This window comes from Cupressus sempervirens, chromosome 1 (genome assembly GCF_028749045.1).
Source record: "Cupressus sempervirens isolate cs-2001-9-10 chromosome 1, ASM2874904v1, whole genome shotgun sequence".
Lineage (NCBI taxonomy): Eukaryota > Viridiplantae > Streptophyta > Pinopsida > Cupressales > Cupressaceae > Cupressus > Cupressus sempervirens.
The window spans coordinates 222,254,920-222,260,432 of NC_143118.1; the positions used below are offsets into that span (position 1 = coordinate 222,254,920).

Consider the following 5,513-nt stretch of genomic DNA (forward strand, 5'->3'; position numbering starts at 1 on the left):
TAGATCTCAAAATTTTAACCCTTTGTCTCTCTCTAACTCTTAGACCCCATCTCTCTAAACACTAAACCACTCTCTAATCCCATAATCCATAATCCCTAAACTTGTTATCTAAACTTGATTTGTACCTATTACTGAAAAAATGTAATGTAGTTAATTTCTTTATATGTTGTACAATAGGTTTGTTTAGCAAAATTAATTTAGCGCATTTTGATTCAATTAGTTTATATAATAACTATGTATATATGTATATGTATGCATGTGAAAATATCTATTATCATCTATATAGTTTTGTTTGTTGAAATCTTTCATCATTATGGCATTGGGGGGTAGTGATTCTAGAGAGGCTAGTGTACATGGTCATCCCCATAGTGGTTCATCCCATAGATCGACTATTAGTACCCAATATAGGGAGACATTATTTAGTCACACTATTCAACTCTTATAGAGCACACTTCATACTAATGATCAAAGTCTATAGGCTTCACCTACCCTACAACATAGGGATAAGGTTACTGTGATTAGAGATGAGTTGATTAGCATGATGCACATTGTCATGGGTTTTAACCATTATGATAGTGTTAGTTTGGACACTTTTTATAGTGCTTTATCTCATTGTGTTAGTGGTGGTTTGTGATGGAGGGAGATAGATGAAATGGTCTTAGTAGAGAGCATGAAGAGAATATTCCCATATTATCGACCTTTGAAAAAGGTCAAAGGGTATCACGCTATGATGTGTATTGATCCATTGGTGGCACCTTTCATATATCCTCATTGGTTGGCTACACATCACATGTGGCCCCAAAAGGATGAGTTCCCCTTATATTTTTGCAAACAATTGTTTGTAGAATTTCATCTACATCAAGAGGTTGATTACACTGATATCCTTGGGCATGGTGGATAGGACCAAGGTAGGTTCTTAGATAAATTTAGACTCCCATATGCTCCTATGCCCATTAATAAATAAACATTGATTGGTCCAAACCTTTTGGTAATGCCAAAATGCTTGGAGTTAGCTACAACTAGAGGTAGAGTGGTAGATGATACATGTAGAGATGTGTATGAGAGGATTTTCACTATTGCTACCCAAGTGCATAAGATGTCTTCTGATCGAGTGCACAGATAAATGACACACTCACGATCTACATCTACAAGAGGTCACACTGTTGCATCATCTTTAGGTGATGATATGTATCGTGCGGTTGACATCCCATCTCCAGTAGACATCTTTGTGTAGTCTTTAGTAGACCTCTTGAAAAGATCATAGACATGAAATAGCTAATGACATGACGTAAGAAATTGATAAGCTAAGTAAGGGCATCCTTTCAGCTCTTAAACATAAATGGAAATGGATGATTATAATTGTTGATTTCAACAAATCCCCAGAATATGCAGCAGTAAGAACAAGTTGATCTTGTAGCTGATTAGTGCCTTATCTATTCGACAATTCCACGAATCACACACATACATCTCTGATACCATTGAAATATTCCATATGTTAAGATATAAGATCTATCTCATCACTTTATGAATCAAAAAATGGATGTACATAAAGACCTCATTATCATGAAATATTCTTCTCAAATAACTGACAACCCTATCAAATACATTAAGCATTTACTTGGCTCTTTGTTCCAACAAAAAAACAAAACAGACATACAACCTTAAGGGGATGGCACTGAGTCTCAATTCTTTATCCATAAACCACATAACATTGCATATTATAGAGATAGGAGATGATAATCCAAATGAAACTAAGAAGATTCATGCTCATTTGTATCGATGCAATCGTCATAAATGTCCTCAATCCCGTGCCTCAAAGTGAAGCTCAAGTCTTTGAGCTTATCAGACTTGAAATGTGTATTTTGAACCACCCTGAAATTCATATATATCCTGCGACCTGAATTGAAGGGCGAAGCATGTCAAATCATAAGCTACATGATTGTGAGAGACAAAAATAGAGCTGGCTGAAATTCCTACCTGTCTACAATATTCAGATCTGGATAACGTTTTATGAAGAATTCCCAACACTCTTTAATAAAGAGTGCGTCCGCAGAGCACAAATATCTGCCATGAGCTGCGGGCTGCTCCATCAAAAATATGTTGGTGTTGCAAACGTCATCTGTATGGACTATTGGAAATGTCCCAATGGCCGCCGCGACGGATCGTAGAATGCTGTTAAGTAGATCCTTGTTGCCTAAAATGTATTTAACAAAATATACGATCATCTACTATAGAGAAAAGATAGGCCTAAAATGTAATTAAGAAAGCATACCATCAATTACTATAGAGAAAAGATAGAAAAGATAGGCCTAAAATGTAATTAAGAAAGCATACCATCAATTACTATAGAGAAAAGATAGTTAAGTGTTGGGTGAACATTAGGGTGAGAAAGACCAGGTAGAAACCATAAGAGTGCGTGAATGCTGCCAGGAATTTAAGGAGTGATGAAAGGTCCTCCCACAGCAGCTGGCCCAATTGTTACAAGATCTAAATTATTCTCGCCAGCGAATCTCCAAGCAGTCTGCTCTGCTAGTGTCTTTGACACGATGTAGGACTGTTGTGTTCAATACAATAAAAACCCCACATTAGAAAACCTCTTGGAGAATTATAATTCAATTAAGGAAACCTGCAGATTATGCCATTCAAGCGATACCCAAATTTTAATTTGTTGTGTTGAGATCCAATTTAATGCGGGCAATACCAAATTAGATTTTTTCGTAACGAGACCAAATAAAGAACTTATGTAGGAAGATTATAAGATCGAATGAGGGCCACTCTTAAACATCTGATATTAAACAAGAAGTTAAGCTTAAAAGAATAAGTGTATTTTCACTATAAATCGTTCGTCGAATGAAACAAAGTACCCAAATCGGAAATTGTTCTTTGTTGGAGCGAAAGCAATTGACAGGGCTCCAAAGAGATTCAGCAGAGCAGGGATTTTTGTTGAGCTTTCCTTGCTCATCCAGTGGTGTCATAGCCCATAATGACGTAGTGAAAACTACACGCTTCACTGTTTTTGATTTCAGACAGGATTTCAATACATTGATTGTCCCCCGAACTGCAACTCCCACAACCTCCGTCTGCACAAAAAGACATTGACAGAATACGAAGAAACCCATGCAATAACAATCAGCATACCTTGGCAGCCCAAAATGGGCGAGTCAAATCTGCCTTCCACTCGCAGATCTGCATAGAAGAGCTTGAGCCTTTCATACGCACCAGGAATTTGTCGTAGATAGGACATGTCCTCATTCCCTGTGAACGCTCCAATTTGATATTTCAAAGTCTAACGTTTGTAATATACCATTTGTTCTAATCGTGAACATGTAATCTTTTTTGAAAAATGGGGGTAATGGGTATACCTGAATTAGGAAGAATGGTTGCGTGGACAGAAAAGCCTCTGTTGAGAAGCGATTTGACCAGTGAGGAGTTGATGAAGCCGTCTCCGCCCACTACGCAATACCTTGCTTCCATTTCTTATTCCAGTAACTCAGTATTCCAGGCAATGGGAACCTGGTTTGTATCTCTTTGTGCGTTAGGAAACTAGAGGGAGCCTCTCAGGATATAATTAAACAGAATTGCCGGCACGACATATTTATAACGGATAATCGGTAAAAAAGGACATATAGATAGCAGAAAAGCATATTTAGATGCAGTTCAGAAAAGGCATAATTGAATTCGCTGCCGGCCGAGGGTTTTGTCGGCTGGAGAAGGGAGCGAGGATCAAATTCCACAAAGATACTCGAAGGATATTTGAAAACGAAAGTTTTGTTTGAAAGTACATAACTTATTCGGTTTTTTTTGGCCTGACATATCTATCTGACCACTTTTAAACATCACAAGTTCCGGATAAATAAGTCAACTTTGACCATTTAACAGTTTTAGTCTAGGAATGAAGCTTAATGTGTGATGTTGAAGCCGTTTGTATTGATATAAGATGGTTTGAGGGTAGTATCTAATGAACTACAAAGTAAGCTTAGTGTGTTATGTTGAAGCCGCATCTAACTGAGCTACAAAGTATGATTAAAGAGAGCACCGTAAATTCATGTGTAGAAAAGTACGAATTGTTTTATATTAGAACATTTGAATTTGACACTCTTCAATGATGTGTATGTAATTAGTTTCAATTTCATACAACAATTTATTTTTAATTTTCTTTTTTGTTGTAAGATCCCGTCCGATTAAGGACTTGTAAGGCCATTGAACATTATGTGGTTTATGCATTCTTACCAAGCATTGGTCCTTTCTTCATAGTTAATAACATGATTAAGAAAATTTCATTTATGATGATTATGATTGACTCCATGAATCATTATTGAATTAAATAGGTTTGGCTTATCATACGTAACTATCTAAATACTATAGTGAAGTAATGAATTATGATACATTTCATGTTTGATGGATTACCTAATATGTGTTGAGATAATTATGTGTATACCTTAATTGGCTAGCATCATCAACTTATTTCATTATGTAATGATAATTAGATACTTTAACTAATCCTATTGTTCTTAGTTGAATAGATAATGTGATTTAATGAATATGTCCTAGCTCTATTTAGCCCATGTTATGTGATGATGATTTTGAAATTGAATTATATACATTGGTATATTCCCAATTTTGGAAAACAGCAAATTGATATATTGGACCATAGGATATAATCTTGTTTTTGACACAGGTTATTTACATTATCTACGTGTGGGAAATTATCAATTACTATTGATCAAATTGAAATGTGCAGGAAAATCTACATACTTTAGAGAGCCAAGACAAGCATATGCATAACGGTCTATAGTACCTTGTTTTGACATGACTTATTTGTAGAAGGAGTCACTTGAAGGTTCCTCAAAGATGAATAAGTGAATATGTATTTATGTAATTTCATGGATATTCCATGTGTAAGGTGTAATGTGGAAAATGGCATGTACAATTGAAGGGTGAGTATGTTGTAACTTATGCCTAATGTGATGATGGTTTTGAAGTTGAATTATGTACATTGGTATTTTCCCAATATTGGAAAATAGGAAATTGATATATTGGACTATAGGATATAATCTTGTTGGTGACATGGGTTATTTACATCATCTATGTGTGGGAAATTATCAATTACTATTGATAAAATTGAAATGTTCAAGAAAATCTACATACTTCACATAGCCAAGACAAGCATATGGATAATGGACTACACTACCTTGTTTTGACATAATTAATTTGCAGATGGAGTCACTTGAAGGTTCCTCAAACATGAATGAGTCAATTTATATTTATGTAATTTCATGGATATTCCATGTGTAAGATGTAATATGGAAAATGACATGTACAATTAAAGGGTGAGTATGTTGTAACCTAAGCCTAGGTTAATGCTAAGTAGGATCCCTAGGTGAAAACCCATGGATAAAGAACTTTGGAGTGAGATCAAAATTTGTAAAATTCATATGCTAAATTTAAGTGGGGTGTAGGAGGGCTTATGTAACTCCCAGGGTTATTTTAGGAGTATTACCTAGGGTTAGTGG

General features: G+C 35.5%; 1 pseudogene; it reads right to left on the reverse strand.

Moving 5' to 3' along the window:
- Window positions 1–1,751: 1,751 nt before the first annotated feature.
- LOC149576956 (putative anthocyanidin reductase) lies at window positions 1,752–3,474 on the reverse strand (annotated as a pseudogene).
- Between the last annotated feature and the right edge of the window lie 2,039 nt (window positions 3,475–5,513).